The sequence below is a fragment of the Lissotriton vulgaris genome, chromosome 9 (genome assembly GCF_964263255.1).
Source record: "Lissotriton vulgaris chromosome 9, aLisVul1.2, whole genome shotgun sequence".
NCBI classification, from domain to species: domain Eukaryota; kingdom Metazoa; phylum Chordata; class Amphibia; order Caudata; family Salamandridae; genus Lissotriton; species Lissotriton vulgaris.
The window spans coordinates 136,033,980-136,057,294 of record NC_141697.1 but is presented as its reverse complement, the minus strand read 5'-3'; positions in this window follow the sequence as shown (position 1 = coordinate 136,057,294).

Genomic DNA, 23,315 nt, shown 5'->3' with positions numbered 1-23,315 from the left:
GCCACCCAAGCGCAGGCAGAGGGGACAAAGCACCCCAAAGAGCCCCCCGGTACGACACCGGCAAGCAACCAAGGACAGGAACCAGGTGCAGCCCAAACGCCGACCAACCCCACAGAAGCCAGGAAGCAGAGGCGAGGAACCAGGGCACACAACCGGAGCAAGGCCACCACAGCCAGCCCGCAGCGGAGACAAGGCCACCCACGGGGAAGGCAATCACCGAAGAAGCGAGAAGCGACCCAAACCGAAGAGCAGCAGAGGGCAAGGCACAAGCAAGCAGGCAGGGAGATCCCAACCAACACAGAGAAAACCCCAGGAGCAAGCAAAAAGGCAGAGCCAGCTAAAAGGAACCAGCCCCCAGAGAGGTGGCAGGAACCCACGCCAACCCCGGAAGGAAAACCCCCAAGCCCGAGCGGCCAAGAGCAGGGGCACCCCTCGGAGAAGGGAACCAAAGAGAAATGCCCCAGCAACACGCCCGCCCCAGAGTACAAAGAGCTGCGTTGGGCAGGAAGCAAGGCAGCAGGCCAGGACCCAAAACGTGACCCCGTAGACCAAAAGAGGAGCACAGGAACCACAGCGCCCAACCGACCAGCACCCACCAGACACCCACGCACCGCGCTAGGGGAGGAGGAGGGATCAGAAAACACCAGTGCGACTGAGCACCAGAAGCACACAGAAGCACCCGCCACTGAGCACACACAGGAAGCAAGCAGCGCGGGCACCGGTGGCAGCAGCAGGACAACCCAAAAAAGAAGAGGGGACGAAGCACAGGGCAGAACGCATGCACCCCAAGTAGGAGGCCCCGGCACAAACCACGGCATGCCCAAAAGACCATGATGCCGGAACACGGCACAGCCAGAATGACAGCCAGTCACCACATCTAGGACCAGCCCACGAGACCCCAAGAAGAGGAAAGGGGGCGAAACAGCCAGAGCGGGGGCCAATAGCAACAAGGCCCCCACCGACACGGGGAAAAAAAAAACAAAAAAAGAAAGGCAGCCCAGGAAAGCCAACCCCTCGAAACCCAACCGGCCGAGCGTGGAAAGGCCAGGGCCAAATGGACGAGACACACAGGGTCTCCAGAAGAAAGCTGCGCGGGCTCCAGCCACGTGTGTGTCCATCAGAAACCAGCACCGAAGCCCACACCAACACTGCAACCAAGCCCAGGAAGGAGCTGGGGGCCTGCCCGTAGGGCAGAGGGTCCACAGGAAATGAAGAGCACGGGACACATCCCCACAGAAAAGCAGCACAAGACGGAATGAAAAGTACATCATGAAGGGCATCCCGGAGCTGAATAACAGATTTGGATAGCTACCCAACTCAACGGCAACCACACAAACGAACTGAGAAGGACAAAGCGACAGTACTACTCAGTTCAGCTGTGCTCTGTGACTGACCACAGACTAGACCTTGCAGGGATTCGAACGTATAACTTCAGAACATGTAACTGGGATGCAGACTCCTGAAATGTGCATCACAGCAAACATCAGCACGTGTGCAGTTCACTGAGCCATCTGATGTCATTACAGAGAGTGAAAACACAAAACAGCCCAAGAAAACAAACACAGCACAGGAGCCAGAAGCCCCGGGCCCCAAACCAGCAGCACCAGCAAGAACGGGACATTACATCCCAAGAGCCGATGTAACCCAACACCCAGGAGAACCATAAACAGAGGGCAAGCCTGAGCCCCAGGACAGGTCAGAGGACTCCCAGCCAAGGCAGAGGAGCTGCCGGAACCCGCAGCATCAGCCGCAGAAGGGCCGCGCCGTCCCAGGCCCAGAGGCAGCCCGGGAACAGGGAGGGGCCGGTGACAGGACACAGAAGGCACAGGAGAAAAGTCAATCTGAAAACATCCAGGAGCTGCCAGTGGACCCTAACACCACCACAGATCTGCAGCCCTCGTGTAAGCAAAGCACGAGTGAATTATCCTGCCTTCTGGACACCCCGGCACAAACCCCAGCGTAGGCATGCACAGGACGACAGCATCGGAGAAGAAAAAAAGGATCCCGAAATCGGAACTCACCCGGAGTGGGGCCAAGCTCAGAAACAAGGCCCCCATACCACCGCCGATCCAGAATCATCCAGCGAGGCACGGCTCCCCGACCAGGCTCGGGAAGCCGAGCCCAAGACCCCGAAGCAACCGGGAACTCCAGCACCAGCCACAAAGGGCCGGTAGGTGCATGCAGCACACAGCAAAGCCGGGAACTCCTAAATTCCAACACTGGCTCAAACTAGAAACTGACTCCAAGCAAGCCCGGCAGGCCAGGAGGCAGTCCAGGGAACCCCGTGCCCTCACAGCCAGGCATGCGGGCGGGGGGAAGAAGAGAAGCACTGCCACTCAAGCCCAGCAGGAGGAGCACCAGCACACCATCCAATCTGTCGACAGACAGAAAAAAAGAACAGGAGGGCTGCTGGGTAAGTACTGCTTATGTACTCCCGGGGGGAGGGACAGCATTAGTGTCCCAGCATTCCTCTTGGTTTTTTTTGCTGTCGGGAGATGGTCATCTCCACTTTGTTATGAATGGTACGAGGACATAAGGGACCTGGGGGTAATAGTAATTTTAACCCTTACGCTATCCTACACTTTCCCTGCTGTTGCACCCTATGGAGTTGGAATACTAATTTTAACACCTACGCTATCCAACACTTCCCCTACTATTGCATCCTCTGGAGTGGGAATAGTAATTTTAACCCGTACGCTATCCAACACTTTCCCTACTGTTGCACCCTCTGGAGTTGGAATAGTAATTTTTACCTCTACGCTATCCAACACTTTCCCTACTTTTGCACCCTCTGGAATTGGAATAGTAATTTTAACCCCTACGCTATCCAACACTTTCCCTACCGTTGGACCCTCTGGAGTGGGAATAGTAATTTTTACCCCTACGCTATCCAATATTTACTGTTTTAGTTAATGTAGTGTATAATTTATTTTAAAAAATTTTTTTATATGTTATATATAGTTTTGATATTTTTATTTATATTATTTATATAGTCTATGTATGTATTTATTATTTATAAAATGTTTTAACAATTTATAAGTTATTATGATAATTAATTGTAAATATTATTAAGTACATATATTATGTTTTATACGTATATGTTTAATGTTTTTTACATTGTATGTATTACTTATAATTTTAAACATATTTTTAATTATGTTTATTTTAAATATATGTATTATTTATTTTATCTTACATTATTTTTAAACATTTTTTTAAAGAACGATATTTTTAATAACAATGTTTTTTTCTCTATATTTTTGTACTTACAGTAATGTAGATAGGACTTGACATCGATATTCCGCCTCCGGTATTTTTGACGTCGATATTCTGTCAGTAAATCCGAGCCTGGACAGCGCAAGCGCTGCTCTGCGAGTCATGCTGCATTGGAGTATGGATTTGAAGCCCCGCACCTTCTCCGCCCATATTTGTCATTAGCTTGTATCATTGACATTCAGCACATTCTGCGCGCCATGCATGCTTTCACGGGGCACTTTTACAAAAAAATAAAGAAATTGTTTGTCAACTTGACAAAGAAATGCTTTTTTTGGTAGGAGCGCCCCATACAGCGCTTTCACTTTAATAGTGGCTGCTGACCTTTCTTCAGACACAGCTCGTCTAAAGAAAGGTGTTTGGCTTCTAGTGAAAGCACAGCATGGGGGCTTGTAAACAACAAGCATTTGCAATGCAACAGGTCGCACATTGTAGAAACATTGACCTATTGGCATTGTAAATGACAATGCCTTTTATTATTGCCGGTTTTTTACACACACAAATAATAATATTAGCTCAAAATCTCAATTTCGAGATCTATTACATTGCAAATGCTTGTTTTTCTCTTTCTCTGTGTGCTGCATTCTTCAGCACACATAGAAATAGGAAAACACTGCCATTGATTGTTTTTGTGCAGGAAGGTGTCATTTCCGCTAAAAAACAATCATTACTACAACGCGGAAACCCTTATATGGTGCAAGGATGCCTCCATTGGCGCAAGACAGTCATTTGTGTTGCCAACATACTGAAAGCAGACAGGAATGCGCTGTATCTCATAGATGCGGTGCATTCCTGACCTTTTCCTTTGACGCGGGGCAGCGCAGCACAGCAGGAATCCTTGCAGCACTGTTCTGTTTCAAAATAAGGGCCTTAATCTCAAGAAAACATAGGCTCTCTTTGTCACTGCTTGATCTACCTTTGTCACTCCACCTGTCATTTTCTTCTCTCACTGTACTGCCTTATTCTGTTTCAGCCCATGACTTGTGCATTATGATTAATCCATCTCTGGTTTTTCTACCACAGATTGTGTCAGTCCTAAAATCATGTTAATTTTATTTATTCGATATGTGAAAACTAGGCCAAATTTCTGGCATTTCGCTGTAATGCCAAACTGTCTAATTGAGAATTTGTTTGGACAAAAATCACTTTTTTGATATTTCTTTTCTTTCTCTTCCCTAATGACTATAAGAGGGGACCAAATAAGAAAACAGAGAAAGTTTTTTTTTTCTATTTTCAAATAAAGGCTGCTCCTTCTATTTCTCTCCATTACTGTCACTAAGAGGAGATGTAACAAAGATAACTGACAAGGTTTTCCCATTTTTTCATGTTGTTCCATACCACGGAGGTAGCCTTTAAATAGCCGCTTACTTCTACCAAAGTTGAGGCAGTTACTTGGAGCATGCGTGAAGAAGAGTTCCTTGCTGATACTGTAATGCAATGAATGTGCACCTTCCATTTCTGATATCTAAAAGGTGTATTTTTCATGTTTTCACACAGTATTTACACAGTATTTATCGTATTTTTGTATTGTGGTGGCACCTCTTCTTACTGAGGTAATATTGGAACTTACTTACTCTATTTTTTCTTTATTGACTACAGTACTATTTTATAGTGCTTCTTTTCAATCCAACACTTGTACTTATCCGTGGATGGTCACTATTCCTGCTTTCCTCTCCTGTGGTGTATGGGTCGCATTCGTCAACTCTTAGGGGCACATTAGGATGGTGGGAGGACTTTGTCCGCCCGCCATCCTGTCGTACAGTGAGACCGTCATAAGTGTCGGGGTCCCGTGCCCGCTATTAGGATGGCGCATCAAGCATTCCTGACATTGTGGCGGGCGGTGCACACAGCACCGCCCGCCAAAATGCCAGGAAGGCATGTTGTGCACTTCCATGGACAACATGGCAGGCACCACACGGTGCCTGCCATGTTGTGCATGGAACTGCTGGGGGGTACCATAGGTACCCCCATGTGCATCCCCCATTCCTCTGGAGTCCCTGGGGGCCCACAACGGCCCCCCAAGTAGACTCTGCCTGCCTTTGCCGCCACGGAATGGCATTCCCAAAAGCACATTGTAATGTGGCTGGAGGTGTCAAACAGACACCGCCACCATATTGCAGCCGTTTCCGCCCGGTCGCAAGGCGACCGGGACGGAAATGCTGGGGACAGTCTTTCCGTCCGCCGCGGACCCCCCAGCAATAATAATATGGCGGGGGGTCTTTTGTACAGGAATTGCAGGTGGATTGCCCCCGCCGGGCCGGCAGTGACTACCGCCGGCCTGGTGGGGGCAATCCACCTACCATCCTAATGGGGCCCTAATTACTACTCATCGATCTCTTCCACAATCCAAGATGGCAAATGATCTTCACACCTCATCTAGATCATCCTCTTCAGGCGCTAAACCTAAGAGACATAAGAATGGTCCACCTTCCCCCATTCATACCTCACAAAATCCAGTTCTGGACTCAATTTTAGAGGAGGTACGTGGTCTTCAACCCTTCATGATCACCACTAATGAAAAATTGAAACAAATTGAAGACCGCTAGATAATCATGGAGGGCAAGGTTTTGGAACTAGAACAACGTGTTGGGGATCTCCAAGATATCTCTACTAAAATTCCTTTGTTAGAGCAAGAAATTCACAAACTTAAGCTTCACACAACGAAGGCTTGGAAAATCATAATCGGAGGAATATTCTTCGCCTTTATGAAAAAGTTCCTGCCGGACCTCTTAGATCTTCAATCTTCATCACCTCTTAACATACAACGGGCGCATCGTTTGGGTCGTCTTCAACCTAACTCTAACAAACCACGTGGTATCATCATGCTTTTCTTAGAGTTCACTGAATTGATGCATGACTTGAAAGCAGTTCAATCAAAACAATGCCTCACTTGGTCAGGTCATAATATTTTCATTTCGCAAGATGTTTCAAATGCAACAAATGCACACCTTAAGGAATTTTTGGCTGTCCGTCCCCAGATGAGACACTTAAACATTCAATATGGTTTTCTTCACCCAGATCTCTGCAAAGTTACTCACGAAGGACGGTCACGTTCTTTTGATGATTCTGCCAAACTGAGACTCTTCCTCAACAATATCTCTCCTCGAAATATGGAAAATTAATGTTTTGTTCTACTAGTTAATTGGTTGATGTTGCTCCTATAATTATACCTTTATTTTCTTCCTCTTGCCTGTTCCTCCTTTAAATGTTTTTCTTTTTTTTTCTACCTTCACTCTTAATTTCCTATTACTAGTGCTCATTCGTTTATTTCTGAGGCTTATCATTATTTATTTACTTGTATCGCTGCCTCTGCTTTTGTCGTCACCATGTCCCAATTCTCTTGTTGCTTGTTTATCTTCAGATCTGGATTATTTTCCTTGATCTGCTTACTTTCTTCATTTTTCTGTTTCTCTCTCTTTTCTCGCTTTTTCTCTTCCTCTATCATCTTATTGTTTTTCTTCTTTTTTGTTATGGTGCATTTTCGTTATCGATCCTTTGTTTATATAAGTGTCTTTCATTATATTCTTTTAAGTGCTTATCTTTCTTTATTTTGTTACTTGATACTTGTGCCTATTACCGTTAATTGCTGTTGTACATTTTGTTTTCTGTATTCATCTAATAAATTGTGTTTTTTTGCTTCCATTTGTTATCATGAAGTGTATCATCTCCATTCATGAATTACTCTCCCTTTCCTCCATCATGTGTAATGTTGTCACGTGGAATGTTCGTGGTCTTGGAAACCCCGTCAAAAGACAAAATTTACTCTCTCATTTGTCTAAATTAAATTCTCATGTCTCATTTATTCAAGAAACGCATTGCAATGATATAGAGTCTCATAAATTGAAAAGACAAATGGTGGGTCAAGTTGTTTATTCTCCAGCTCCTAATCGGAAAGGTGGTGTAGCTATTCCTGTTCATAAATCGATTCATGCACAACTTTTATCTACACAATGTGATAGTGATGGACGTTGGGTAATGGCTAATGTTGTTATACAAAATGAGTAACTTGTCTTACTGAATATTTACGGCCCTGTTAAACCAGACCCAGACTTTTGGAATAACATTAAGATCTTACTATCCTCTATTGATGGTCCACATATTATTGTTGCAGGTGACTTTAATCAATGGTAAGACCCATTTTCGGATAGACAATCCAAATGCAAATTTAACCATGATAAAACTCATAAATCATTTCAATCTGCCATTGCCTCTCGCTCATTATACGATGTTTGGAAGATCTGTAACCCTGATACCCTTGGATTTACTTTTTATTCTAACGTTCACCATTCTCGATCTAGAATTGATTATATTTTAGTTAGTAAACCCCTACTCCCATCCATTCAATCCTCTGAGATTGGATCTATTTTTATTTCTGATCATGCCCCCGTTTTTTCTGCCCATGATCTCTCCCTGAGTTCTCCAAAATTTGGTCTTTGGAAACTTAATAATTTTTTGTTGTCAGACAATACTTTTGTTACTGAAGCTACTACCTTTATTAATGAATGTTTTACTATTAACAACCCTGTGCACATCTCCATTACAAATAACTGGGAGGCTATTTCATACTCAGCAAAAAAGAAGAAAACTGCTGAAGCCAAGTATGCCATTTTACTACAACGGCTTAAACTGTTGGAACATAATTACTTTACTTCTAAATCTCCCTCTGCTCTTCATGAATCGATTAATGCCAAATCTGCTCTTAACAAACTTGCCACGATTGATGCATGTAATTTTCTTCTTAAAATTAAGTCTAAATACCAAGGTGGTCAAAATAAAGCTGGTAAGATGTTGGCAAACTATTTAAAAATTAAATCTGAACGTAAAAATATAGGTCCTATTCTTAATGAATCCACTAGTAATTTGGCATCCTCCGATGAAGATATTGCTTATGCTTTTCATGATTATTATCAATCATTATATTCTGATGTAACGAATCCCTCTGCTCAAAAGTTACATACCTTTTTTTTCTGGCCTCCCGAATCCTCCTTTACTTTCTGATAAATTTGAATCATTAGAAAGTGAGGTTACTTTTCAAGAGATAACAGAAGCCATCAAATCATTAAAAAATCGAAAGCACCAGGTCCTGATGGTCTTTCTGTTGAATTTTTTCTACTTTTTTCTCTATTTTTGCGCCCAAACTTCTGTCCCTTTTTAACTCATTCATTTTTTACTCCAAAGCATCTGGCTCGTTTATGGAGGGCTTGATTGTCCTTATTCCAAAACCTGATAAGGATCATTCCCTCTGTAAAAACTATAGCCCCATTTCATTAATCAATTATAACTGTAAGATATTTGCTATAATCCTCCCCACACGCCTTGAGAGTATCATCCCACTATTGGTTAAAACAGATTAAGCTGGTTTTGTTAGGGACAGATTGGCTTCGGACAATGCTCGCATGTTTGCTAATGTTATCTCCTTCGGAAAAAAAAGTACAAATCCCCACTTGCAGCATTGTCTTTAGATGCTGAAAAGGCGTTCGACCGCATAAACTGGCAATTCATGTTCAATACACTCAAATGGTTTGGTTTTGGTCCAACTTTTTTTTCTTATGTTAAATTGTTATATTCTTTTCCTCGTGCTAGTATTTTTGTTAATAACCATTTTTCTAAATCTTTTCCATTATATAGAGGCACATGCCAAGTGTGTCCCCTATCACCCTTGTTATTTGTATCATGTCTTGAACCTTTCCTTGAGCATATTCTAATTAATTCAGGTATTTCTGGCTTTTCATATAATTCTATAGAAACTAAATGGTCAGCTTACGGTGATGTTATCCTGGTATATATGTCTGATCCTAATTCCTCCCCCCACCCCCCTTTTTGGATGAAGTTCAGCTATATTCTAGTATCTCTGGATATAAGTTGAACTTTTCTAAAACAGAAGTCTTACCCTTAAACTCTCTTGGCTATCAATATGTGTTTAATAATACTAATTTTACTTGGTGTCCCACAAAAATTAAGTACCTTGGTATTTGGTTTTCATCTACATTATCTACCACCATTAGTTATACGTTTAATGTTCTAATTACCAAAATACAATCACACCTTCTTTCTTGGTCCCCCCTTTATTTGTGATGGTGGGGTAGATTAGACACTATTAAAATGATTATTGTACCCCATGTCCTTTATACATTATCCATGTTACATTTTCAAATTTCTGCTTTGCATTTTTCACAGATTAATTCTATTTGTACAAAGTTTTTATGGTATAATAAATACCCCTGCATTGCTCTTATGAAACTCAAACGTCCCAGAACGGAGGGGGTGTATGTTTTCCAGATTTCAAATCTTATAATTCTACATTTTTAATTCGTCAATTTTTTGCTTTAATTTATGATTTTGGTGATATCCCTAACACTCGTTCGATTGTTTTTGAGCGTTCCCTATTAAAAGACTTTTCTTTTCGAGATATAATATATGTCTAATTGCTCCTTCACATCAGATAATCCTATTTTTAAATACTCCCGAAAATTATTATATCATGTTTTTTCTGATGGTTTAGATTCATATCAATGTTTTGGTCTTCCACTATTTGGAAAAACAAATGTATCAAATATAAACGTAAATCGTTTTATTACAAGCATTGGAAGGAGAAGGGAATTATTTTTATTCATCAATTATTCCAACATAATTCTGTTATTCCCTTCTAGGAATTACAGTTACAATATAATTTACATGATTCATTTTTTTATGAATATCTTTTAATATCAACAGCTTTGCAGTCTTATTTATTTTCCAATAATTATCCTTTAGCCTCTCCATTACTTACTTCACCCTCACCGTTATACAGTGTTTCTCAGGAGAATAGGCCTAAGGCTGCTTTTATTTATAAGTTGTGGTTATCTCATGTTACTTAATGACCTAAATCCCCTGTCGAATTACTCTGGGAAACAGACTTATCTATATCACACCCTATTTCCTCTTGGGATAAATGATGGCTTAAGCTATTTAACATTTCTGTAGCTTCACGAATTACTCAAACCCTTTACTCAATTTATAGTGGAGTTGTTATTACCCCTGTTCATATATCCAAGTTTCTTCCTACTTCCTCATCCCTTTGTTGGTCTTGTTCTGAATCTACTGGGACTTTACTCCATTAGCTTTATGGTTGTTCGAATGTATTAAAGTTCTGGCAATCTATTTGGTCTAAATGTATGATAATATTTCAATGTAATATTCCCTTAACAATGCAAAATGTTTTTCTAGGTTCCTCCTCACCTGCTTTTGATGTTTCTAATCATATTACTTTGTTGTTTGATTTATTTATTGCTATACCATTTAAAGTGATTTTGTACTGTTGTAAAGATAACTCTAAATTATCATTATTAACTTGGTGGAACTTTGTTTACAATGAACACAGAATTGCTACTGTATCTTCTCCTACTCTTTCTCAGAAAATTAAATCTGACATACTTTGGTTACCCTTTACTTCCTATCTTTCTAACACATGCACCTGCATCTTAATTTCTTAATCTTTCCCAACCTCTAACTCTCTTTATTCCTCTTTTTTCTCTCTTCTTTTTTCTTTCTATCCTCTATATCTCTTCCTTTCCTCTTCTTTCTTGTTCCTCTATCTTTTTTCTTTTTTTCTCTCGTACCTCTTTTTTCTCATTTCCTCTTTTGAATTTTTTGCTCATATTTTCTCCTTAAATTAATCGTTATACTTTATTCATAATGTGTTCATATGATTATTATATGTTCTCTTTTTCTGAAAATGTAATAAACAATGATTAAACAAACAAAATCCCTTTTTTAGGAACATGGGAAGGAGGAGAACAAGCCAAAGGCGAGCATTTGTTGTTCACATCGTGTGGAATTGGCACTATTTTCCAGCTGGAAATGCGTCTACCCACCACAAATGGAAGCAAGGATAAATTTCGCTTTAAAATATAATGCAAAGTGCCACTACCTTTATGAGCGTTTTGGGTAATTTCTGCAAAGGATATTATGCTGATTTGTCCCAGGCCTACAGCTGACTGTAATATTTCGGTCCCTACCGCTCTGCTGCCGAACCCAGACAAAGTACTACTGTTTGGGTCTTTGCTGCCATTGCTCATTCAGAGAGAGGAAGTACCACTGCCAGTTCTCCAACTCCACTCTATTTGTTTGTGCAACTTTATACACTGAGAGGGCCTCTATCAAAGTTATGCTTGGATACTCCCTGGAACATGGATGATCCGTCCTCGTACAATGACTCTGGGATACTTACCTTATGTCCCTAAACCGAGTGGCTTATTTACAAGCCCCATGCGCCGCCAGTGCGTCGCGTTTTATCACGTAAAAAGTGATGCACCGGCGGCGCAAGGGGCTTGCAAATAAGCCTATTAATGTCTGCTGCACATCCCTCAAGGCTGATACGGTTTTCAGAAACGATCAACTGGTATAAGTTTTAACTGAATTCTCTGCAGTAACGAAAATTAGAAACCTAATCAGGTTCAAATGCTGTGATCCACTGCAGATCTGAACTGTCACTAAAACAAACATCCATCTCCTTACCTACTCCAGTATCTGACGAAGGAAACATTTTCTGTTAACTCTCTGTTCACATCTAATGGAGATCATGTTCTATCCAGGCCTAAATGATTCCATTACTAGCATAAGTAGGCTATCTCCTTGCAGCTCAAACCAGAGTGAGGCCCAATCAGCCATGTACAACAGCCAAGATAGACTCTGCTCTTATCACCTGGCTTCACATTAAAATCACTGGTGCCTTCAACACCCATTAAAATGTGTCCGCATTTAGTTTTATTTGTGATACTATATAAAATTACAGAAGTAAATCATAACGCCAATATTAAACAGACAACAATAAGGGTACAACGTATACAGCAGTACCTGCAATTCCATACCGACTTCAAGGTAGATAGTGTAAAGATAGCCCACAATACATTATGATGATACAGCAAAGGTATAGATCTGTGATGCGTAATAGACAGTAAAACATCAGTAGCTGGTTCATGTCATTGATATAAGTAGTTACAAGTGGGTCCCAGAAATCTTTGGGGTGTGCCCTTAGGTGTAGGTCTGCAGCATACGTCTCATCATCTTGGTCTCTGCAATAAATCATGTCACATATTCACTTGCTGCTTAGGTACAAGTGGCCTGCATCCATTGCATGGCATCTTTTAGCAGATTCATGGGGACACCCAGCGGAGCTAAAGACTGTGAGGGATCTAAGGGAGTCTCTATCATGCCGCTCAACAGCTCAAACTCTTTTGTCCAATACAGAGTTGTCTTGGGACAGTGCCATGCCACATGAAGGAACCCCCACATTCGGCATATCACATGTGTGACCACCCTTACTCCAGACTCAAACAGGAAACAAAGAGTGATCAGAAAACATTGGAAGATCGTCCAATCAGGCAACCTCAAAATCCTGATGCCTCGCTTCGTTATGAAATGAACAAGCAAACTTCAAAACATACTGATCCATACGCATCCAAGTCCAACACAAAAGCGCACTCACAGTACGCTTAGGAACACAACACCTGAGAGGGGCCTTTACCCTAGTGGTCAATGCGGGGTGTGCAGTCTACTAAACACACCAGGGAAATAACCCTCATGGACAATAAGGCATGGACACAGTGTACCCACACCAACTGTAATACTAAGAACTGCATTTACCTCATTGAATGCCGATGGTCACTTAGGCACGTGGGATTGACTCCGCGTCCAGTAAGGACGAGAATTACCGAGCATTGGAGCAACATTAGATGTCATAATAACACAACAAAAATGAGTTCTCACTTCCTTTCTCACCCACACAGGTCAGAGGACATGCACTGGACAGTGATAGAAAATAACACCTTGTGGAGCACACAGAAACTGTTCGAAATGGAACAGGGCTAGATTTTCCGCCTTTCATCCCAGTCACAAGGACTCAACTGCGACATACCCTGGATTGAGCTGAACACATGAACCACAACAGTGTGGCACTTTATCACCTCAGCCTATGCATAGTATCATCTCAGCCTATGCATAGTATCATCTCAGCCTATGCATAGTATCATCTCAGCCTATGCATAGTACCCTCACAGACAAAAACACCAACAGATGACACCATAGCTGTGTACACGAATATGGACTATGTCTAGTTCATCACCAACTTCATTCTCCCTCCAACTGAGAATCACCGCTCTAGATAACCACATTGATTAACTAATGCATACGTAAAAGAGAAAGGTTCATGCGAAATCGCACACATCTATACACATGTAGAATAACCATCCTGTAACAGTCTCTAAAATTTTATCTGAGATATTATATCTCAGGTTTAAACTTTTCTAAACAGTGTACTACCGCTCCACATACACCAAACCCTGTAGATTTCTCCACTCCAAGGTGGTTCCCACGGTCTCCGCCTTGCGGCATGCTGCCAAATACCAGTGGGCGTTGTCTTGGCCCACATGGCCCAGGCTACTTAGTTATCATGATCGCCGTCTCACCGCTACAATTCAGGCTGGACGGAGCAGAGTAGGTGAGACAGCAGTGTCCGATCCACTAACCAAGTATCCCCCATCGTGATTTGGACCCTCCAGTCCTCCTATGAAGAATCAAACACCTCAATTTGAGGTAAGTCACAGAAGGGCTACATGATACTGTTCTGCCCTGATGCATTGGACAAGGCGATTGCTTGTCTAACAATATTTTAACCAGTCCCTTGATTACTAGGTGTGCGCAAGCTCTATTCTCAGATTTTTAAAGTTCTTATGCAAAACCTTGACAGATGTCTTGTACTTCGTCAAGAAAGTTCAGTCACACTTGTGACATTGAGAGTACCCCTGGTAACAAGGGGTGATGTCCTGTCCGTAATCTCTGAGAGCTCGATGACACCCTGCCCCGCAGTACTTTTTAACACACGAATTGCTCTTGTATTGGTTGCTGCACTCACTATGATACACAGAGTTCTTATGTTGCTTGATGTTTGTTTTTGTTTTTCTACCACCTTTGTCTCACACTTTCTTAGGTGGAGTACTTCACTGGCTCCCAAGCAGGGGATACCGGCATGCATAACTAGGTTAGGTGTAGTGGGGAGACTACCTCCCGCATCACGGGCCTTCGCTGATTACCAAGGTCTTGAAGAAGTGCCGTACGATGTTGACCGCATGAAACTAGCGCTAACCTGGTACCTAAGGACCATACAATAGCACCACTGTTTTTACTTGGTCCTGGGGCCCATATCTGAATAAATAGATTGCCTGTGGGTTTCAGAGCCTATTTTAAGTCACTTTTTTATACACTAAAACTTACCACTCATACTGCCCACTTGCACTCATCAATTACAGCAACCTCAGATCTCCGTCAAAGCAGCCACCGGGCCCGTCAGGCATTGCAGCGCAGGCCTGACGAGGAGCGCCCCATGATGAAGCATGACACCCCAACAGGTGTGTGTAGGCATTACAATCTGAAATACAGATCTCCCAGCGACACATACTCTGGCATCATAGCTCACCTACGAGTGTCTGTCTGCCAGAGGAACTACTCCTCCTTTCTGATAATCATGGTATTGGTCCCTGGAGGAGCACAGGAGTAGGACCTCTTTTCCCATATGCTCTTCCGTCTCCCCCTTTGATTTAAGAACCCCACATTCGGCATATTACATTTAGTGCATTTTAATTCATCGCATTGAATCATCTATACTATATGCTGAGTGTCAGTTAAAGTGATGCAAAAATTAAATTGTATTCATTTGTGCCTTTATGTGAGTGGAGCATCCTTGACCTGCGCAAAGCTGCAGCACCAACATTAATCTTACATCTGGCATCCTAATTCTGCTTATCATTCCAGCTGGGCTTTTGATGGAGTGCCCAGGATACTCGCTATCAATTTGACACATAAAAAAGAGGTGTATTTGGCTGAGCTGTTGTGAAGTATGTATTTGGTGAGCAACTTGAGTTCGAAAAGTGGCCTGGGAAAATCTATGAATTCACGCTGGACATGCCATCCAAATAACATCTATATCATCTGGTTGGACTGAATACTTCTTACAGAACCATTATTTGATATAATGTGCCTGTGCCATTAAGCCAAGTATATGGAAGTCCGGCACCGATGGGCAACAACTGTGCATTGGTCCTATGAGGATTGGCCACTACACACAGTGCCGTGCACCACCCCATATCAACCTAGCCAAAGTTTGCCACAGTTAGTTGAAGAATTCTCCCAAGGGTACAAGTAGGGATCTTGGCAAAAAGATATAGGAACTTGTGTATTACCATCATTTTCTTATGCAAGATGCGGGTTGACATACAGACCTGTAGCTATAACCAGCATTCAACATGCATTCTAAGAGAATCTAGTGCAACACTGAAGTTGCGATTAGGAAGTACTGAAGATTCATGCGTAGCCTGAATGCCCCATTATATTACACCATCTATTGTTCATTTTAGGGGGTACTCAACTGGGAACGGTTCAGTGACATCTGTTTGTCATGGCCTTCTGCATTTACAACTATTCCACACTGACACCTGATCCCACTCTCTGCGTAGCAGCCCCAACATCCTCCTTCACTGCCTGCAGGACTCAAGTGTAGCAACTGTGCAGCAAACTCCATGGTCGAGGAGATCGCAGATGGTGGTCTTGTTGGCGACCATTGAAGTAAAGATGGCTGATATGCTCCTCCCATGCCTCTTACATGGGTTGTTGCACTGTTCCAAGATGGCCCCCATTCCTGAATCTATCGCGAGGCATGGGGGGCCTCGCAGGATTGCACAAACTCTTGTGGCAATCTTGAATTTGGCTGCATCCTGTGCCTGCTATTCTAAGACTTTTGGGACATCAGAGGAGGCAGGACAGCAAGCAGGACCCTTAGAGGAGCAGAGGTTTCTGGAATCCCTAGCCTCTATCCCAGAGAGCAGTGTAAGAAGCTGGCCACGGGTAGGAAATCGACCTTGGGTGATTTATTTCCATATATATTGAGAGCATTCACATTGGAATCGCTACAGAGTGCTGGAACTCGGGAACTCATTTGCAAGTTATCAAGGCTGGGAACTTAACAGCAACCACTTCCTACCATTCAGAGACTAACTCAAGGGATGATTCGAAGGCAAAAAGCCTGATGTGAGTTAATGTGTGACAATAACACTGATGTATGCTTGGTGCAAACCAACCAATGGACTTTCATATGAGAACTAACTTAGGGGCCTATTAGCATTTTGGGTGGATTTCCAACGCCGGGCCGGCGGTGGCCACGGCCCGGCATGCGGTGGTGATCCGGCTGCCAAATGTCCCTGGTTCACCCCCGCCATATTAGTATGGCGGGGGGCACCGCGGCGGCCGGGCTAAAAAGGGACACAAATTTAAGTTACATGTTCTGGGTTGTCTAATCATTGGTAGCTTCGCTGTAGTACAGAGAACTAATGAGCCACTGTAGCTAGTCGGATAGGGATTTTGGGCACTAAGGTGGGTAGTTGGTACACCACTATACACCGAGGTCCTGGTTTCCTGTGCATAGTTGTAAATGTGCAGAATCCCTGCAACACTTTCTCACCTCTTACCCCATTTATAGGGAATGCCCGTTTTCCACCAGCACTGCATGGAGCGGCAAACTCCCAGTGGCAGGAGGCAAATTGCAAATGCATAGGAGACTTCTTCGATGCACAGGGTTTGTTAGGATCCAGCAGGACTTCGGGCTCCCGGACTCTGAACGCTGGCACTATGTCGCAATTCGTCATTGGGTGACTCATCCTTCAATACGGAAGTAGACTGCTCACCCCATGTGAATGCTGGCTTTTGTCAAGGCAGGATGACCAACGCCTGCTGTTGGACATTAATGACTTCTTGAATATCTCTGCCAAGCCCTTGAATTCACCAGCCAGACCTCGGTGGGAGATGGAGTGTGAGCGCCGATTCACGTACAGGGAATGGACCGACATTTTGCATCAAGCCCGCACTTTAACCAGTAGCGCCTCAGGGAGTGAATTTCTCTTCAACATCACTGCAGCCATTCCAGAACACTATCCCATCTACTATGGCAATGCCTGAAGTTGCATTGTTACTGGTTGGAGGTTCGTACAGCCATTGATCACATGTTCAACATGGAATTGCCCCGCTTCCCTAGCTACATCCTACTGGGACTGCCCAATCCCTTAACGTACCCACTATGGGCCCGATTCACAGAATGAACTTAAGACTCAATCCTAAACTTACTACATTTGGTATTCACAGAATGCACTTACTACTTTTGGCATTCACAGAATGAACTTACTACTTTTGGTATTCACAGAAGTTAGGATTTTGTCTTAAGACAAACTTAGGACAGACTTAAGACAGACTTAAGTCAGACTTAAGTTAGGATGTTGTCTTAAGTCAGTCTTAAGTCTGTTTTAAGACAAAATCCTAACTTTTGTGAATACCAAAAGTAGTAAGTGCATTCTGTGAATACCAAAATAGTAGTAAGTTTAGGATTGAGTCTTAAGTTCATTCTGTGAATCGGGCCCTATGTTCCTCCAGTGGGAGGAAACTGTACGGGGGTTGTGTGGAATGCACTCCTGTTCATTCCTACTGATTCAGAATTAATCTTAATATACTCCTATGTGCGTGCTACTTGGTTGCAGTGTCATGCCCATGAGACACTGAAATAGTTACGAGTAATGCATAAACTAAAAAATGAATTTAGAACTAAAAGATTATCAAAAAATAGCTTGTTTGGAAATGCGTGATGCATGGGGTGAACCCTGATACATAGTGTTTACTTTATTGCTGGGATTGATCAATGGTTGATGGATTAGGAGAGGGAGGGGAAGTTACCATTTGAAGGCTAAGCATTCATTTCAACAATGGGAAAGGGAGACGAGGGAACAGTCGAAGGGAAAACTAAAATCCTTATGAAAGAAATGTTAGTGGTGTTTTAACCTTGTAAATACAGCACAATGTACATGAATGGAACGCTATTATATTGTATATATTTTTATTTATTCACAGTGACCCCCGAAGAAGGGCAATTGCTAGCCCGAAATGCATTGGGTATTAAATAAACACTGCTTTTTCAGAAAACCCTGCTCTAGTCATGTTCTTTAAAGAGGCCCGAGTGGCACAGGCAGAACAGAAGAAACTTGGGAAAAGGCAGACAAAGTCTTTAGGGGATGACAACAGAAGAAAGAATCGGATTAAACAGATGAGAACATGTGAAAAAAAAGTCAAAAAGGATTATAAAAAGAAGCAAGCAGCGCTGAAAGTAGCACATTTCGCAGTGCATTTGGACTGGGGCGCAGAGACGTCCCTTTTTCTTGTCGTCCTCCAGTGGGAGGGCCATACCCTGGCATTATGCGCTGTGAAGCAAGATTTGCTGTCACGATGGGGAATGGATGTTATACCCAGGCACACTGATTGGACACTCAAGCTCTGGGACTTGCTTAATACGGAGAAATTGACAGCGATTGTAAATCATACCTTACCTAAGTTTGAGAAAATGTGGGGTCCTTGTTTGAAATATTTGTTCACCACTTTCCGAGAACTTTCTTGTCCAATCTATTTGTCCTACGCCTTACGTCAAGCTCACTGACCGTAACTTAATACCCTTGCACGGTAAGGGGTGGGACAGAAATTGATAATTGCAGCATTATGTGGGAGCATGATTTATTTTCATGGCTGTTTATTGTTGTCAAAACCCTATACTCTTTACCCCCGTCCTTCCCTCTCCTCTGCGCCAGCCATTGGATGTAGGCGAATGATTACGCTGTATCCTTAATCTAATGTTTTATTGAGTCATAACTATTGGTTTCAATTTCTAAACAATTTAGGAGTTCTCAAATCTAAAGTGATATAAAATTTTAGCTACATAAAGTAACATAAAGTTAGCCATGCATCGTTGTAAACGAGCAACAGGGATGTACAACGATGTACAGAAACAGTAATTTAGGTGCAATTCTTTAGATATGGAACATCATCCCTATTCATACTGTTGTTCTCTTGTGATCAGGAGGCTGCAGTGTGGCTGAGGGGCGTACAGAAAGGACTTTGTGGTGGAGGAGATGAATATTGTATGTTAGGTGGTCCTTGAGGAGGACTTCCAACTGAACGGGTCTTCTGACCAGGAACTAGTCCTTGACAACTCTAGTTAAACTCTAGTACACTGCAACGGGGATTACCAGAAGGAAGTGCTGGGATGTTAGAAAGAGATGGTAGGACTACTACCATTGATCACGACTAGAACAGCTTGAAATCCCAGGAAGGTCATCCAAGGTCAAGAGACAAGTTTGTTTCTAGATCATCCTGAAAATCTAGGCGAAGCACTTGCCCATGCACAGGATCAGTAGTAGAGCACTGACTGCCATTTATTTCTGTTGTATTTCTAACAATTGATTTACTGTTGGATATCCAAAGTAATTTCACAAGTGAGCACGATAAGCATGTTGGAAGAGCAATACTTGAGGAATGTAGGCCATCAAATATTGTTTGTTCGTACCTGCACCCCAAATCAAAAATATGTACTACATTGTGCACTGCTAGTGCCTTTTGATCACTGCTATAACAAATGCATGATGTTGCTATGTCCAGTGTGACACAAAAACTAGAAGCCATGTGTCCTTCCCACTTATCCTACAGCAGCCTGATTATCCACATTATGAGTAATTAGATTTAGGAGATAACAAAATGGGAGCAATGACTGATGCACTATTGCAATTGTGTTGCTTTCTATAGTGATAGTGTCTATGTCTGTTGTCACAACTAATGGCATGTCTTATGGTTTGCATATATTTATTTATGTATATGTTCACTCACAAATATTCTTAAAGTCACTTTTCCAAAACACAAAGAGTTCCAGCTGGGGATATGTGCCCAGAGGACTTGGTTGATGATTGAGGACTAGGTGGGGTCACGGCCCTTCTGGACTGCCAGCACAGGAGTCACAATTGTATTAGGATTCTGCATATGTTACTCGCTTGTATGGGATTTACAGGTGGAGGTGAGTATCTTGAAGCACCCAGTGTTTGAGGTCACAAGAGGGATGAGGCACTTCATCCACCGAGGCTGTCTCACAGATTTCTAGCTTGAACCATGTTAGGTTCCGGAATATTACTGATCCCTTCGCTGTCCCTGTCTCTTGGTTTGTTGTCCAAGCATTTGATCCTGGAAAGAATCAGAGTATCAAAGTGTCATAGTCCCGGTACATTGTTGGTGCCCCTCAGCCTTTTTTGCACGGCTGCCCATAGTTGCTACCAAATACTCTATTCCTGTGTGAAGGTGGGGGCTATAGGACCCTCTTTCAGAATGCTCCCTAGCTGACCTTGAAGAAGGCAAGCCTTGCTACCTAAATAAAGAAATATCCCACCATTTATGTGGTTTAAAGAGCTGGGGTAATGTGGCATAGATCGCTCTACACAGACCCCGGGACATAGGAAATGTGGATTTTTCTTCTCCGGAGCAGGTGCCCCCCCCAATTGGGGAGTGGCACCCATAGTTACACAATGGCTGGAGCCCTGGCTTGCACAGGAAGTCGAGATGTTGGAGGGTTGCCCAGAGACGTCATCAAGAGGCGCAAGGAAGCCTCACAGCAGAGCACAAGTCAGAAGTACGCGCAGGTACACGGCGTCCACTCACTATTTTTACAGGGTGGATGCCGCCCCCCTGCCAAGAAGTTGCGCTCCACAGAAATATGCTGAACATGTCCCGGTGTAAGTTACCGGGACACGTTCAGCAGCGCCTGTACGTTGTCTGCTTTCAATTCCCAGTAGCAACGTGCAGGCAGCGAGGGAGGGTTTTTTTGTACCTCTAGCTGGGCCGAGATTAAGGGGCCATCAGGCCTCCTTTTGTTTGATTATCCTGTCTGGAGACGGCCTGGAACTTCCCACTTAAATGTAAATGCCACTGAGGGGGAACAAAGGCACACAGCTACTTATCTCTTCACAGGTAAGTACTTAAGAGAGGCAGCTTTTACCTTTGTTCAGTCCCTGTATATAAGAGATGCATGCACTGTAAGAATGTCAAATGTGTTGGTCTGTCCCAGTATTTACACAAATAACAATTTAATAGCACTATTTTATTTCTTTTATAGCGCTATGCAACCCAATGCAGGGTGTCAGAGCTCTTTACGTGATATACACATTATACATTGACAATAAATCATGTACATGTGTAAATCAATGTACGAGATGAGTTACACAAGACAGGGTTACAAGGTGTAGGAGTCACATGTCCTTCATAGCTCACTGTGCTATATTACAAGGATCACAATTTATGAACTGCAGGGAGCAAAAGGATCTCTGTGTTAAAAGCAGTAACCCACTTTACTATCTACATAAAATAAAAGTTTGTCATCTGCATGTTTGCAGGAGACACAATAATCTTATATTACTTTGATTCAAATATGGTACTTCACAAAACATAGATCTCTCCAACAAATGCTTTAAACTCCAGAGGTATCTCACCATTCGTGTATTGTCACTGCCAGTGAAGTCACTTCCTCTGATGTCACATGCAATGTCATGCGTCGTGACATCATGCGCTGTGATGGCAGGCGTCATGATTTCACTTGCATACTGCCTAACCTGGTTAGTCACCCCACTTCTTTTTAGGTCGAGGACCGTAGGCTGCGCTTGCGCAGTTCGGTCCAAAGATTTCATGTTTTTTAGTTAGGGGGCTTGAACCCGCCCCTCTTCTCCATTTTAATAAACAGACAATATCCCAACTGGTGTAATTCATTTGGACAGTTTGATAGGATATGTAACAAACATTATCAACTAAAGAATAAAGAGACTCAATCCATCTATCTGTATGTGCCATAGGCATCATATTTTATGCAAGTAAAAAAGGCAACAGTAATATCAGCACTGTAGGTCAACAATACAACAACCCAAGTTGTACTTGGTGCAAACAAGGTGCAAGTGATGTGCACAGAGTCGACGCAAGTGACAAAAGTGCTCAGCGTGGTCGGCGCAACAGAAAGTGAGTGTTCAATATATACAGTGATAGAGTACAAAGTGGCTGTATAATGATTGGATACACAAGTTTTTGACTGATGAAATTAACCACATTGTAGATAGTGCCTTTGAATGGGCTGGGGAGTCGACGATGTTTCGATCCGGCTAAGTTTGATTCATCCTCAGGACATGGTTGTAAGATGATACAGTGCTGGAGGGCATCTGAAACATGGCAAGTCAAGCGGCGGCTGAGTCGGACAAAATTGAAGTCGAGGGTCTGGCAAGCAGCGAGAAATCAGCAGTCTGGGTGGAGAAGCAACGAATCCACGGGGGGATCGGGGCAGTGAAGAATCAATCTGTAATAGTCGATTAGCTAGTGACTGAGGTCCAGCGATTAAGGACGCGGTCGGGGAAGCCTCCTCCACGAGGGGATCGGGGCAGCAGAGAGTGAATCTCTGGGAGTCAGGGAGCTGCTCAATGGCGGTCTGGTGGCTCGGGATGTAGCCTCTTCTCCATTGGCTGGCCTCGTAAATGCTGGCCAGCCATTGGAGGAGAGGGGCGTCACTCCCTTTAAGCCTCGTCTTTTTTGGATTCGTGGCGTGTTTTTGCGTTCTTTCTCACCGTGACGTCATCCGTCACTCAACAAAAAACACTCCCCCGATTCCGAAAATGTCGGAGCTTTGCGGCAGCCATTTCTACCCGACCGCGTCCGGCTCTTGCATCCATCTGCTTGCTTCCACGAGCCCTCATTTCCGTTAACCGCCCGGTAGTTGTGTTCATCGCTCAAAGCCAACTTTAACTATACAGTAAGTATGGGCGAATTTTGTGAATTTGCGATCCGCGAATTTGCGGATTTGCGAATTTGCAATCCACAAAATTCGCGAATTTGTGCGAATTTGCGGATTTTTTATTTTTGCGTGTTTGCTGGTGTTCACGGGGAGCTTTGCGTGTTTGCGGGGCGCTTTGCGTGTTCACGGGTTTTTTTTGCCTGGTTCATCACTGCCACCCTCTCGTTTTTTATGCCCTTCTGCCCTCTGTACCAATTCTTTTTGTGCCTTTCTGCCCTCTGCCCCACTCTTGTTTGTGCCCTTTTGCCCTCTGCCCCACTGGTTTCTGTGCCCTTCTGCCCTCTGCCTAACTCATGCCCTCTGTCCCACTTTGTGCCCTTCAGCCCTCAGCCAT